This window comes from Ascaphus truei, chromosome 14 (assembly GCF_040206685.1).
Source record: "Ascaphus truei isolate aAscTru1 chromosome 14, aAscTru1.hap1, whole genome shotgun sequence".
In the NCBI taxonomy this organism is placed as follows: Eukaryota; Metazoa; Chordata; class Amphibia; order Anura; family Ascaphidae; genus Ascaphus; species Ascaphus truei.
Window position 1 is genome coordinate 19,897,560 of NC_134496.1, and position 16,228 is coordinate 19,913,787.

The 16,228-nt window shown below is 45.4% G+C and overlaps 2 protein-coding genes across 6 annotated transcripts in view; one reads left to right on the forward strand and one right to left on the reverse strand.

Annotated features, from left to right (window-relative positions):
• Nucleotides 1-16,228, reverse strand: part of MACROD1 (mono-ADP ribosylhydrolase 1) — a 290,403-nt gene that overhangs the window by 95,354 nt on the left and 178,821 nt on the right. The gene's annotated exons all lie outside the window — the stretch shown is intronic.
• The window catches only part of FLRT1 (fibronectin leucine rich transmembrane protein 1), a 114,302-nt gene that overhangs the window by 53,346 nt on the left and 44,728 nt on the right, over nt 1-16,228 (forward strand). The window contains 1 exon segment of the mRNA XM_075570013.1: nt 11,306-11,935. The gene's annotated coding sequence lies outside the window, so the exon portion shown is untranslated.

A 16,228-nucleotide genomic window follows, 5' to 3' on the forward strand; every position in this document is an offset into this window, starting at 1 on the left:
GGTGTCAGGGAGCTTTGCCAAGCGCATTAGCTCCAGATTGCTATAAATTTTCAGGAACCAGAGGCTCCGAAACTCAGCGAAACCCAGAATGAGTTGCCCATCAAAACAACATCCCCCCTCCCGCAGAAAATCTTATTTACAGCTTTGTTTTTATCCGCACTGTTCCTTCTGTGGATCCTGCTGGGTAAGGCCAGGGAGAGAGACCCCGATAAAATATCAGCTAAGCACAAGTCGTTATTCCCCTCTCTCTCGCTCACTCTCCTTCCCGTGTCTCACAATCAATATTAATTCATTAGCTGCAACACCCGCCGCATATATTTACTTATCCCCTTCCCCCCAAACCCACACAGCCGCTTCCCTCCCAATCCATTAAGGATCGGGATTTATGCATCTCGTGGATGGTGCACAAATAATACCAAAATATATTTATTTTACAGATATATACGGACGGCAGTGGGAGGTGTGAATAGGAAAACTGAGAAATGAAACAAAGAAAGAAATAATTATATCTCCCTGGATACAGGACATAACCGGGCGTCTGTATCCAGGACATACCCGTGCGCCTGTATCCTCCTATCTCCCTGTATACAGGACATACCCGTGCACCTGTATCCTTCTATCTCCCTGTATACAGGACATACCCGTGCACCTGTATCCTCCTATCTCCCTGTATACAGGACATACCCGTGCACCTGTATCCTCCTATCTCCCTGTATACAGGACATACCCGGGTGCCTGTATCCTATCTACCTGTATACAGGACATACCCGTGCACCTGTATCCTTCTATCTCCCTGTATACAGGACATACCCGGGCACCTGTATCCTCCTATCTCCCTGTATACAGGAAATACCCGTGCACCTGTATCCTTCTATCTCCCTGTATACAGGACATACCCGGGTGCCTGTATCCTATCTACCTGTATACAGGAAATACCCGTGCACCTGTATCCTTCTATCTCCCTGTATACAGGACATACCCGGGCGCCTGTATCCTCCTATCTCCCTGTATACAGGACATACCTGTGCACCTGTATCCTCCTATCTCCCTGTATACAGGACATACCCGGGCGCCTGTATCCTCCTATCTCCATGTATACAGGACATACCCGTGCACCTGTATCAGGCCATATTAAGGATTATAGGGTATATCTGATTCACCAGTTGCGAGTCCTGCGATTTACGTCCTTTTATGCAGCCGGAATTCGCAGGCCGCCATCCTGTATCGGATGTATAAAGCGCGGGGGTCATTACATTCACCTCTCCGGGGTGTGCAGCACTTTCTGCAGGACATTTAGAAGGAGACGCTGAAAGCAGGCTGCAGGGATACCACAAATTAAACATAGCACACGCATGTCATTGAGCGAATCCACGCATGCACACCTTCATCTGACAAGAATGACCTAACCACCCAACCCCCTCCCCCCCTGCAGAGCATCACTTAACCCCTTTGTCTCGGTAGACCAGGTCTTTTAACACATTTAAATTTAAGGGATCAATCACAAGGCAAAACAAGGCAGTGAAATAAATTGAGGTTATTTGGATAAGACCTCGGAAACACACATAAATACAAAATACAGAGAATATACACACTTACTGGGGTCTGGGGCTTGAGATCTAGCCCTTTCCTAGTTGCAGGGCTCCTGCTCAGCAAAAAGGCATTACCCTGTCTGCTCCGGTTGGTTCCCGCCTGCTGGCTGGGCCTCTCCATGCTTCCCTATGTGAATAGCCCTTTCACTCAGAAGCACATTTGAGAAGCCCGCCAGCAGCTGCTTATCTTCTTGAAATCCCCAACAGAAAAGAAAGTTATCTGCTACACTGCTCTCCCTTATATAGGGCTTGATGCTTATCTAATACACTGAGGGGACTGGCAGCCAATTAGATCATGGATTGTGATTGTGCATTCAATGATAGGAGAGGAAAATTCAAAACTTGGCAATCGAAATCGTGCCTATGAGTTTGACATCCAGCAACCGTTTTCTTGGCCAGCCCCATACCCCGTGTTCTTGGCTCCGCTGGGACTACGTGAAACAAAGGCGTTCCAGTCCAGGTTGTCATGACGTGCTCACCACAAACGAGACGGGACCGCGGTGCTGAGGTGGGATAGGATATAACGCCACCCACAGCCACGAGGGCACGTCTTGAGAGTAGAGTGGTCTGAGAGTCCGGATCGGGGCAGGAGAGGTACGGATGGTAGAGGGTGCTGTTTGCTAAATCCGGGGTTAGAGAGAGGGACGTAATCGTTTACCGTTTGCCGAGATCGGGATGCCAGAGGTGCGGAGAGTCGTGTTGCCGTATGCCGAGTTCGGGATGTCAGAGGTGCGGGTAGACGTAGCGGAAGCCGGTTCGGTACACGAGGAAGACTGCAAAACAAGACAGGACAAGACAGGACTAGGGAGGCAAAGAGTGATGAGAACAACTGGTTCTATGCTCAGCCGATGAGTTAATGAAGCTGCAGGGTATATATAGGCAAGAGTGTCCAATGGCCGAGTAGCAAGGTGGAGGTGTGTGAATGGGCCAGACTGAGTCAGGGATAGGTCCAGAGTAACTCCTGGGGGAGGGAGTAGGCGAATAGATGTATTTGATTGCAGCATTACAAATGGGCGAAATGCCTTTAAGAGGCTGACGCTCCTCTATGTGGGCGCACCCCCGTGTGGTCGTTCCTGCGAGCGCGTGACCGGACACACGCCCAGACCCGACACTAGAAGGGAAGTGCTGGCGTGCGCGCGCGCATCTAGGCAAGATGGTGACCGGCGTCCTGGAGGAAAGATCGCTGCGAGGCCCGGGAGAGTCCGGTGGAGCCGCGGGTAAGTGAGGAGCACGCCGAGGGCGGCATGACTCCCAGGTCGTGACACAGGTATCCTGTTTATCAAGGCTTTTGATATGGTTTCACACAAGAGGTTGGTGTACAAAATAAAGAAAATTGGACTCAGTAATAATATATGCACCTGGATTGAAAACTGGTTCAAGGACAGACAACAGAGGGTTGTCATAAATGGAACTTTTTCAGGTTGGGCTAAAGTTGTGAGTGGAGTACCTCAGGGATCGATACTGGAACCCCTGCTTTTTAACTTGTTTATTAATGACCTTGAGGTTGGGATCGCGAGCAAAGTCTCCATCTTTGCTGATGATACTAAATTGTGTAAGGTAATAGAATAAGAGCAGGATGTCATTTCTCTTCAGAAAGACTTGGAGAGACTGGAAACATGGGCAGGTAAATGGCAGATGAGGTTTAATACAGATAAATGTAAGGTTATGCATTTGGGATGTAAGAATAAAAAAGGCGACTTACAAATTAAATGGAGATATATTGGGGGAATCCTTGATGGAGAAGGATTTAGGAGTGCTTGTAGACAGCAGGCTTAGCAATAGTGCCCAATGTCATGCAGTAGCTGCAAAGGCAAACAAGATCTTATCTTGCATCAAATGGGCAATGGATGCAAGGGAAGTAAATGCTTACAAAGCATTAGTAAGACCACCTTGAATATGGAGTACAATTTTGGGCATCAATCCTAAGAAAAGACATTATGGAACTTGAGAGTGCAGAGAAGAGCCACCAAATTAATAAAGGGGATGGACAATCTAACTTATGAGGAGAGGCTAGCTAAATTAGATTTATTTACATTAGAAAAGAGGCGTCTAAGAGGGGATATGATAACTATATACAAATATATTCGGGGACAATACAAGGAGCTTTCAAAATAATTATTCATCCCACGGGCAGTACAAAGTACTCGGGGCCATCCCTTAAGGTTGGAGGAAAGGAGATTTCACCAGCTACAAAGGAAAGGGTTCTTTACAGTAAGGGCAGTTAAAATGTGAAATTCATTACCCAAGGAGACTGTGATGGCAGATATAATAGATTTGTTAAAAAAATGTTGGACTTTTTTTTAGAAAGGAAAGGTATACAGGGATATACCAAATAAGTATACATGGGAAGGATGTTGATCCAGGGATTAATCCGATTGCCAATTTTTGGAGTCAGGAAGGAATTTATTTTTCCCCTTATGAGATATCATTGGATAATATGACTGGGGTTTTGTGTTTGCCTTCCTCTGGATCAACAAGTAAGTATAGATATAGAATAAAGTATCTGTTGTCTAAATTTAGCATAGGTTGAACCTGATGGACCTATGTCTTTTTTCAACCTCATCTACTATGTAACTAAGTTCACAGCCCTTCCCCCTCACCATGTGCTACAAACCTGCATGTCTTTTGCAATTAACATTGTGTCTCCTTATACTTGAGCTGAGGGCATTGAAATGCTAATTCACATCTGGCTGCCTTTTGTCACCAAACTGTTTTTTTCCTCACAAGACAAACACAAAATGCACTGTAGTGTAGTTTTAAAACACAGCAAAACTAAAATTTGATCCGTAGAGCTTGCACTCTACAATTTGGACTTAATATGTGGGGTGTTTGAACTTGGCTCTAAAACCTGTTCTAGGACACCAGCCCCTACACCCAATACAGTAACATTTGATCCCTAGAGCTGACACTCTAAAACTGGGATCTGCGAGTTGGGATTCTAAAACCTGCATTAGCATACAAGCCTCCTAGACCCAGTTTTTATACCTTGCTGGCAAGCAATGCAGGTTAACCCTGTTTGCCCCCATTATCAACCTTTTTCCTCATGTTCCAGAAGTCTCTGCCTTGCAGCTATTTTTCATAAGGGGCCACCCATACAAGGCAACCCACTTATAAGCTTGCACAGGCAGCTACGGGATCATGAGCCAAAGGGAATACAGCATAGAATGCATTAACTGGCCCACTGTGCTTACATAGTAAACCCCCCACCCACTGCTCCTATCTTATAATCCTATGGGGGACAGTATAAGGGGAACAGAATTACAGGGCAACACAGTAAGGTACAATATTAGGCCAAAGAGCTGACACTCAGCCCTTGCCATACGGTTTCAGGGGCAGCCAACCGGGCTCCACCTTTATGAATGAAGGCCGGCTACGTCCTACCGTCACACCCTTCCCTACGCAAATCCTGCAGAGTGTCACTTAACCCCTCCCTTGCACGAGCCCGGCAGAGCATCACTTAACCCCCCCCCCCCAGCACAGACCCTGCAGAGCATCACTTAAACCCTCCATGCGCAAGCCCATTAGAGCGTCACTTAACCCCTCCCCTGCCAGGGGAGTCAGTCACAGATTTGCCTGAGCAGATAAAGCGATTCTGTGCTGGGATCCGGGGAGGGTTTATTTAGCCAGAAGAGAAGCAGAGTTCACTTCTAAATATTTGATGTTTTAGGATCATTAAGTATAATTAAATACACTGATGTTAATACCGTCCGCTCAGTGGAAGTGACAAGCGATAAATGCCACGTTTTATGAGTCCTGTGAGGGAAGATTCACAGACTTTCCCTCTTATTCTGTCCTCAGCTGTGAATGAGAGCAGCGGCAGTGCAGCCTCCCCCTCACACACTGGTACGCCATGCCATGTATACACAGCACGGGCAGCGGCAGTGCAGCCTCCCTCTCACACACTGCTACGCCATGCCATGTATACATAGCACAGGTACAGAACGGGCAGCAGCAGTGCCAGCCTCTCCCTCACACACTACTACACCATGACATGTATACACAGCACGGGCAGCGGCAGTGCAGCCTCCCTCTCACACACTGCTACGCCATGCCATGTATACATAGCACAGGTACAGAACGGGCAGCAGCAGTGCCAGCCTCTCACTCACACACTACTACACCATGACATGTATACACAGCACAGGTACAGCACGGGCAGCAGCAGTGCCAGCCTCTCACTCACACACTACTACACCATGACATGTATACACAGCACAGGTACAGCACGGGCAGCGGCAGTGCCAGCCTCCCCTCACACACAGGAAGGGGAGGAGCTGTGAGCCAAGATGGCGGCAGACCCTGGAGGAGGGAGAGGAGTTGAAACCAGGTCTCAAGCTAATCTGAATGTGGATAAGAAAGTTTCCCTGGAAGCTAAAGTGCAGAAACTTTTGCAAAAGAAAGTCAGAAAATGTGGAAAAAGAGATGAATGAAAATGTTGGGCAGAAAGAAGCTGAAATGGAGAATACTGAAAGTACTCAGAACCAGACGGGTAAGAGAACTGCGGCTAAACCCAGCTCAAGGTCTAATGAAGGCAGGCAGAAAATGAGAAAAGGAGACTTGGGGTCATAGAAATTGTTATCACACAAATTTGTAAGGACATACGCACTAATGCACAGGCAACTGCAGCTACACTTGACATAGAGACCCCGCAAACAACTGCACCTGACAGTGACCCTGCATACAGCTGCACCGGAAACAGAGACCCTGTATGCAACTATACATAATACAGAAACTCTGCATACAACTGTACCTGACACAGAGACACTACAAGCAGCTGAGGGGAGCAGACAGGGGCAGGAATTAGAAGCCACACTCAAGGCAGACACACTGCTAACAGCCCAGGCTGAGAGCCTGAATAATGCTGGCAATACACCTGAGACAGAGCAGCAAACAGCCCAAGCACAGGAAGAAGTGTCTGAAGTGGAAATGGCTGAAGCAGTGGAAAACGCTGAAGCAGTAGAGGCTTTTGAGGCACAAGAAATGGAGATTCCTAAAGTGGGAGAGAAATCCACACAGCCTGCAGCAGCATTAAAGCCCTACGCAGAAACAGGAGCGGCAAAGGCCTTAGGTGAAGCAGGAACTGCAGCAAAACCAACAGGAGCGGCTGAGCCAGCTCCCCCACAGCAGTCAGCATGGAGTACAAGACGCCCAGGTACATCTTATTTGTCATTTGATGATGCCAGAAAGCGCAGGAACGTTGTCAGACTGCATTATTGTGGGGATATGGTTCCTATACCGGACAGATTTGTCATAGGAAAAGACTTGATCAAAGTTTCTCTTGGGTTCCAACCCAGTGGTGTATGCTTTGTTACATGCGCCTAATAGCAGAAAATATGAAGTTAGCTTTAAGACACCAGAAGGGCTAGAAAAATTCTGGTTTCGTTACAGAGAAGTGAAGGATAATCCAGAATGGGAATTCTTTAAATTTATCCATGTATCTCGCCCTGTGACCGTGGAAGTGAATATTATCTTTGATATTGAGACTGTAGCGGTAGAAGATATATGTTTTTGGCGATATTCAGTCCGGTCCAGTGAAAAATATGGATGCTGAAGGTTTCTGGAATGGGGGCTACAAGTTTAAAGTTAAGCTCAGATACACACACACACACACACACACACAATGTGGCATGTCACCTCCCAAACACCATATATATTGGAAGGGATCGCAGGCGATGTTTTTATTGGGGACAGCCTAAAAAGTGTTTTAAATGTGATTCTCCCAGGCACTTAAGCTCAGCATGTGACAAAATCAGGGGCACTTTATGTGGTTCAATTGGTCATCACAGCTCTGAGTGTGACAAGGACATAGTCTGCAACCTGTGCTACAAATGTGGTCATTCCTATAAAGATTGCCCAGAAGCCGAGCAACCATTATACGCAGAAGGAAATGTGTAGTATACAGAATACAGCATCTCCTAGTGATAAAGAGAATATCACAGAGTCATCAGAATGTCTTCAACTTGCACCTGCAGAAGAGGTTTTAAAGTCTCTGGGTCTGACATATACGCTTCCAGCCCAAAGGGGGTCAGACGGAGAGCACAGGAGCGATCTGAGTTTTGTACCAAACACAGAGAATTCTACTCAGGAAGTTGATATACCCCGCAAGTATGGCGGCGAGCCCTGCAAAGATGGCGGCGAGCCCTGCAAAGATGGCGACGAGCCCTGCAAAGATGGCGACGAGCCCTGCAAAGATGGCGGCGAACCTCACAGAGATGGCGATAATGAATGGGAAACAATAACAAGTAAAAACAAGACTGCCCAAACCATCTCAGCTAGAAAGAAAACTACAGAAACTGTCCAAGAAAAGATCTCGCTGCACAATACCTATGAGGTATTGGAGGAAAAGAGTTGGGGTGAAAAGATGGATGACGCAGACCCCGATATGTCGGACAGTCAGACCCCACAGCAGTCTGGATCTATTCAGGACATTGAGATGGCCGGACCATCAAATAAGAGAAATCTACCATCAGAGAGTCCCCCCGGGAGAAAGAAAATGGTCAAAAAGAAAAATGGTGCAAAAAAGAAAAAAAAAGGGTGGTGGTGATTCACTAAATGTGCCAAAGTGCCCCTCTCCGCTGAAGGCGGCAACTAATTAATGTGACTAGTATTAAGGGGGAAAAGATACAGACTCAAGTATTTTCTAGTCTAAAGGACATTAAGAATTAGATTTTCTTTTTGCAGGAAACTTGCTTGACTAATGTGTGTTATTTATCTATCAGATGTAAAGTGTAAATACCAGAGGGAATCTGAGAGGTTGGAGAGATGCGTTTAGATCTCTTTGAAAAGGGAATTCTCTAAGATAAATGTATTGTTTATGTGATTCTCTGGATGCTATTCTGTGAGTATTGTGTGTATTTGTAAATATTTGTATTTAAAATAAAAAAAATTCCCCTCACACACACACACAATCACATACATCAAAAGACAAAAAAACTCAATGCGACATCCAATGTTACAAAATACATAGTTAAATACATCAATGTTAGTATTCTCATGAATAAGGGCCATTTAGTTAAACCCTTTGGCCAAAGCGTTATAAACTTGCAGCTACTTCACGGCATGACCAGATTTGCAGGTCCTAATTAGATCGTAGGAACATGGAAAAACCTGCTACCTAAAAAGTGGGGTGGGGTGAGCTTAAACCTTGGGAGGAGGGGCCACTAACCTCCAGCCAATTGATACCAGTTGAAAATTAAAATAAATAAACACACAATCCCAGCAAGCTCCAACCCCAGAACCCACCACATTTATATATATATATATATATATATATATATATATATATATATATATATATATATATATATATATTATATATATATATATATAAATAAATATAAATCTGGGGTTGGAGCTTGCTTGGATTGTGTGTTTTAAAGAATCACATACAGGGGCAAGCTTTTTCTCCCTCAGTACCTTTTCTTCTCTCCATCTTTCTCTTTCCTTTCTTTGTCTTCCTCTCCCCCTTGCTGTCGTTCCTTTCTTGTTTCTCACTCTCTCTCCTTTTTCCTTCCTCACTGTCTTCCTCCTGCTCTCTTGCTCTACCTTCCTCTCCTCCTCCCACTCTGTCTCTTCTCCTGATATCTCTCCCCAGCGTCTCTCACATGTGCCCTGCTATTCAATGCAATCTTTATTTATTTCCCACAGAGGTCGCCCTGAGGGGGTCAAGCTACCAATTGAAGTCACTATTTCCAGTGGGGTGCATAAAGGGGTGTGGGGGTGATAATAAGAGTCCATTGGACAGATGAAAAAAAGCTCTATTTATCTGCTGCGAATGAGAATCGCCTGGACTGCAATGTATAGCGTAGGCGGCAGTGGTGAGGAAGATCATTGTACAGGCATTTCTCCCCACCTCTGCTCTTTTCCATTTCCCGTCTCTTCATCAAATAAATACAGTATTATGAGTGGCGAACAGAATTTGGTGTGTGCCATATAACTGCTCCCTACAAGTCCTCCTACTGCCCCATATAACCACACCCTAAAATTAATCCTATTGCCCTATGTAACCTCCCTCTATAACTCCTCCTATTGCCCTATAGAACCTCTTTCTATAACTCCTCCTATTGCCCTATATAACCTCTCTCTATAACTCCTCCTATTGCCCTATATAACCTCTCTCTATAACTCATCCTATTGCCCTATATAACCTATCTCTATAACTCATCCTATTGCCCTATATAACCTTTCTATAACACCTCCTATTGCCCCATATAACGGCTCCCTATAACTCCTCCTTTTGCCCCATATAACCGCTCCCTATAATATCTGTTATTATGGGGTCTCTGATTCCCACTTATAGGGCCCAGTTATTGCCTTCCCGTATCTTTGCACATCTGCTTTGCCTCTCTCACCTCATTAATGAACCTGCAGCATCTAACAAGTACCAAACCGAGCGTCTCTGGTTATACTTCCCCCTCCTGTCGACACATTAAACGCACATACGCGCACATTCCGGTTCAGCTGACAATTGTACTTGTTATTACCAAGACGTTTAATTAGCCTCAGACACTACTTGGGTTCACAAAGCACAGACAGCCCTGTCTGTTCTTACTTCTCCCTCTCTCCTCGATCTGTTTGTGTCTGTCTGTGTGTATTTATTGTGATGATTAAAGCGTGGGAGGACGACAACCTAAAGAGAAATTATAAATACAGACACCTGCTAGCCAACAGTATAACCAGCGCCGAGCTTTTACAGCTGTGCATTTCTGTGTATTAGGCGGGGATGAGAGATATGTGTCCCTGATATCTGTGTATTAAAATAAAGTGAAAGGCATGTGTCCCTGATATCTCTGTATTAGGAGGGGGTGAAGGTGTTTCCCTGATAAAGCTGTGTATTACCAGAAGGTGAGATTTATGTGTCCCTGATGTTTTAATATTAGGAGTGGGTGAGAGTACATGTCCATGATGTCTGTGTACTAGGAGTGAGTGAGGGGTGTGTGTCATTGATGTCTGTGTATCAGGAGTGGGTGACAGGTATTTATCACTGATGTCTGTGTATCAGGAGTGGGTGAGAGGTATGTGTCCTTGATGTCTGTGTATCAGGAGTGGGTGAGAGGTATGTGTCCTTGATGTCTGTGTATCAGGAGTGGGTGAGAGGTATGTGTCCCTGATGTCTGTGTATTAGGAGTAGGCGAGGGGTGTGTTTCTATGTATTGGGATTGGGGAGGGGTATGTGTCCCTAATGTCTGTGCATTAGGATTGGGGAGGGCTATGTGTCCCTGACGTCTGTGTATTAGGAGTGGGTGAGCGGTGTGTGGGTGATTGGTATGTGTCCCTGACGTCTGTGTATTAGGAGTGGGTGAGCGGTGTGTGGGTGATGGGTATGTGTCCTTGATGTCTGTGTATTAGGAGTGGGTGATGGGTGTGTCTCTGTGTCCCTGATGTCTGTGTATTAGGAGTGGGTGAGGGGTATGTGTCCCTGATGTCTGTGTATTAGGAGTGGTGACGGGTATGTATCCCGGATGTCTGTGTATTAGGAGTGGGTGATGGCTGTGTGTGTGTATTAGTACACTGGTGCATTGATAAAAGGGAGGTTAATTCCCAGGTTTAACACGACAGCTGCACACTTCCTCCTCCACTTCCAGTGTCCCTGCGAATCCTCATGTTAATGGGAGCATAGGAAGTGTTACACAGGGACTGTCTTCTCTACTCCTTTACACCTAGCACCTGCTAATTCTTCCTTCATTAAGTGTTTTTTTTTCTTCTTTTCCCCGCAGGTGAGACAATCTTTGCAGAGACCCTGGAAATCGAGACTGCAAAGCATTTTAACGTGGGATCACAAAATAAAACCCGCCGTCTCCCATGCGTGTTGTTCCAGACTTCCTCTTCTACAGTATGTGCGCCCCGTGTCTCAGAAGGGGCTCGTGACAGCGTGTAACTTTATTTGCCATCAACTAGGGAAGACGGCAGTTGCAGTCTGGGCTTTGCAGCGGTGGGGCAGCTCGCCCCCCGTCCTTCCTCAGGAAACATCCCTGTCCCAGGCACATGAATAGGGACCACTGAGACGTCCCCTGAACTTCTCTCGCTGTCACGCAACACTGCACCTATCCAGACCCCCTCCCTCTGCGTTCTGCCATGAAGGAGGGTTCTCTGGTTTTATAAAGAAGTGGAGGAGGGGGGCAGAAAAACAAATCATTATTTTGCTACTGAAAAGGAAAAGAGAGGGCAGGGCATCCTTTAATCCAATTTGAAGCCTGCTGAGCCGGACAGGGGATAAGTCGGATCGCACAGGTGCAGAGACGGACACCCTCGAAGGATCGTCTCATTTTTGCCGTCCCGTTTTGGATTTACAAATGTTGGCAAAGTGCGACGGAGAGACTCCGATGTCTCCAACTCTTCTTTAAAAGGTATGTTTAAACGCACTAGGCAAGGGTGGGCAAGGGCCACCGACAGGTTTGCAGGATATCCCTGCTTCAGCACAGGTGGTGCAGTCTGACTGAGCCACTGATTGAGCCCCCTGTGCTGAAGTGGGAAAATCCTGAAAACCTGACCTGTTGGTAGCTATTGAGGACTGGAGTGTCCCACCCCCTGGAGGGAGGGCCAGGGAGATGTCTGGGGTTGAGGCACTAAAATGTCCATTATAAGCCCTGCACACAAGTTATGTGACGATCATAATATCGCCCCCATATCCTGAAACACCTTACAAGAAAGCTGTACAGATGCACGTGCAGCCAGCTCTGGAGTGGAAATCTGACACCACGTTTATATAGTGCAGAGGGGAGAAAGGAACGGCTACATCTTTATTAACCCGATAATAATGGAGTCATTCAGTGATGGGGTGCTGTGTGGAAGGGACAAAAGGGAGAGTGGAAAAGGAGAGAAAGGTAGGAGAAAAGAGAGACAAGAAAAGAGGTGAAATAGAGCGAAAGAAAGAAACGGGAGAGGGAGAGAAGGAGAGGTGAAGAAGCTATAAAGGGCCTTGTTCTATAATGTGTTGATCTGGTGATACCTCACAGAAAGCCTCATTGACTTCACACTTTATAACATGAGGCCATGAGAAAGCATTAGAATAAATGAGAGAGGCAAAGAGTGTATAGGAGAGAGACTCATAATTATGATCCATATATAATACTACCTATCATTCTAACCCCTAGCTCACTTACTAATAATAATGTTTTTTTCTTGTATAGCCTAACAGTGTACCCAGCGCTCCATAGCATTTTTGCAGGCACGAGTCCCTGCCCCGTAGAGCTTATAATCTATGGTTTTGGTGCCTGAGGCACAGGGAGATAAAGTGACTTGTCTAAGGTCACGAGGACCTGATACCAGGATTTGAACCGGATTCCCCTGATTCACACTCAAGAGCCTTTGTTATCAGAGTCCTCGGTGTCGTCGTTATCAGAGTCGTTGTATCGTCGTTAGTCGCCGTCGTTCTCAGGTTCTGTGTTTTTACTCACTCCCTCCTTCCTTTAGCCCTTAAGCACAGAACCATCACACTGACACATTGGGATGATATACATCAGGGGTGCGTAAACTTTTTTTGCTGCCCCTCCCCCCCCCCTCTCAAATGTTGCGCCCGCCCCCGCCCCCTCCCCTCCCCCGCTCTCAATTGTTGCGCCCGCCCTCCCTTACCTCGCGCAGCGTCAATTCATGTTATGTTGCCATGGCAACCGTGACTTCATTTGACGCCACGTTGCCATGGTCACGTGTCCCGAAGCCACCTGAACCTTGGTAAGTAGAGGTTGCAGAGGCCTCGTGTGGTCCCCCGGCATTTAATTTAAATGCCTTGGGGAAGAGTGGGGAACCTCTGCAACCGCCCGCGTTCCCCCTAAACAAATCTTACGCCCCCCAGTTTGCGCACCGCTGATATACATGATGTCTCCTGTAGGCTGCATATTAATTGACTTATCACTGTTAATCTGACCCTTGTCCATCTGTCAGGTGTATGTGGCTGTTAGGGGACTTTGCCTGGAGTAATAAGAGATAAGAACAGAGAGGATAGTTACTCTCTATGCCTGAAACCTTTATAATTTATCTGTCTGTAGCCTTATTACAAGGAATATACATTATCGAGACAGTAAACACACTGTGCTATATAATGATGAAGAGTATCTCTAAACACGGATCTTGAACACTCTGCACTGTATAATGATGGTGAGTATCTCTATACACTGATAATGAATACACTTTGCTCTATAATAATGCTGGGTGTCACTATACACAGATAGTGAATATGCTGCGCTGTATAATGATGGTGAGTACCTGTAACATGCGTTTAAGATCTAGTGTCCCTGGATGTCCCTGTTATATGGAGAGAGCTGAAAGGTTTGTGACACCTGGAACAGAAGTTACCATACTGACCACACAGACTTCCTTTTCTACATTTTCATAAATTGTTCACAGCTGCAATATTATCTATATCTATATCTCAAACGTTTTAAGTTGAGAGTAACAATGTTTATTAAAAAATAATTAAACACCCCCCCGCCCCCACCGTCTTTTCAATATGATTTAACTTGTGATTTCTGTTGGTTATTATATGAAAAAATGGATGTATGCTGTATTATTAATCTGTCTTGAAAACCTATAAAAATGTAAGTTACAATTTGTTTGTTTTTTAAAAATGATGTTGAGTAGTAGAAATGTTTTCAGGGCGTATCCTGCCTGTAATATCAGTGATAATGGCCATTCTTTGGTGCCCCCGGGCCTGGCTCGCATGCAGCCCATGTTATATGGAAGAGGATAAGGGAGGATCACAGGTGATGAAAGAATGATGCAAGCGGAGGAGGTTACTCCTACGAGACTTGTTAACTGTACAACCTGCTGCTTTCTAAGTTCCAAGCCGCCCCCAGGTCTGTTTATTTCTAATTCTCTCCGGGAAGCATTTGTCTAACTTTTCCCCCTTCTTCTTTATATTTTTAAATCAAGCAAGAGTGTGTAGGGGCAATAACTTCTATTACCCAATATCACCGCTCCCTATAACTCCTCCTCTAACCGCTCCCTATAACTCCTCCTATTACCCCATATAACCGCTCCCTGTTTCTTCTCCTATTACCCCATATAACCTCTCCCTATTACTTCATATTTTTTCAGATTTTGCAAAGGCTTTTGACACAGTTGATCATGTTATCCTGCTTAACAAACTCCAGAGCTCTGGAATAGGGAAACATGCTTTAAACTGGTTTCAGTCCTACCTATCAGGAAGATCCCAACATGTGTCCATCTCAGGCTCTAACTCCAACCCCCTGGATATCACCTGTGGTGTCCCGCAAGGCTCTGTTCTGGGGCCCCTACTCTTCTCAGTGTTCATTAATGATCTTCCCACAGCTTGTAAGGAAGCCTCAATACACATGTATGCAGATGACACAATCCTGTATGCACACAGCCATAGCCTCTCTGACCTTCAACACATACTTCAGTCTGACTTTTTGAGACTCGAAAACTGGATTTCCCAAAACAAACTGTTTTTAAACACTGACAAGACTGTAACAATGGTATTTGGGACCAAGACTAAATTTGTAAAGCTTCCAGTGACTGAGTTCCTGATTAGAACCAGCGCTAACACCACCCTAACACCTGTCACTAGTTTTAAATACCTGGGCTTATGGTTTGACTCCCACTTAACATTCGGGATGCACATTGATACCCTGACAACCAAGACCTATGCCAAACTAGGGGTACTTTACAGGAACAAATCCTCCCTAAGTCTCCTGGTCAGAAAGCGTATTGCACAGCAGATGCTAATGCCAATTATTGACTATGGAGACATAGTATATGGCTCGGCTCCTCAAACCCACCTTAGCAAACTTGACACCCTCTACAATTCAATTTGTCGTTTTGTTCTCCAATGCAACTACAACACACATCACTGCGAAATGCTCAAAGAACTAGATTGGTCATCACTAGAGTCTAGGCGCAAAGTTCACCTTTCCTGTCTCACCCTCAAATACTTTCTGGGCAAGCTACCCAGCTTCCTGAACAAGCTCCTCACCCCTACCACACGCAGCACCTATCACCTGAGATCAGACTCCAAAAGACTATTCATGGTCCCAAGACTCAACAAAGTATCCGGACGTTCCTCCTTCTCCTTCCGTGCACCCCAAAATTGGAACAACCTACCAGAGACTCTCATATCCACCACCAGCTTAAGTTCTTTCAAATCTAAGGCTGTCTCACACTTTAATCTGGTCTGTAACTGTTTCATACGCTCATAATATATATTTTCTTTAACTGTGCATGCAATGTCTTGTATATAATGTATACCATGTTCATTTATGTAACTGTATTTGTAACCATGTATTAAAATATTTTTATAAATAAATAAAAAATATAACAGCTCCCTATAACTACTCCTATTACTCCATATAACCGCTCCCTATAACTACTCCTATTACTCCATATAACCGCTCCCTATAACTACTCCTATTACTCCATATAACCGCTCCCTATAACTACTCCTATTACTCCATATAACTGCTCCCTATAACTCCACCTGTTGCTCCGTATAACCGCTCCCTATAACTCCTCCTACTATCCCATATAATCGCTCCCTATAACTCCTCCTATTATTCTATTTAACCACTCCATATAACTCCTATTACCCCTGATAACCTCTCCCTATATCACCCCATTTACCTCCTCCCTATAACACCTCCTATTACCCTATATAACCGCTTCCAATAACTCCTCCATTCCTGCAT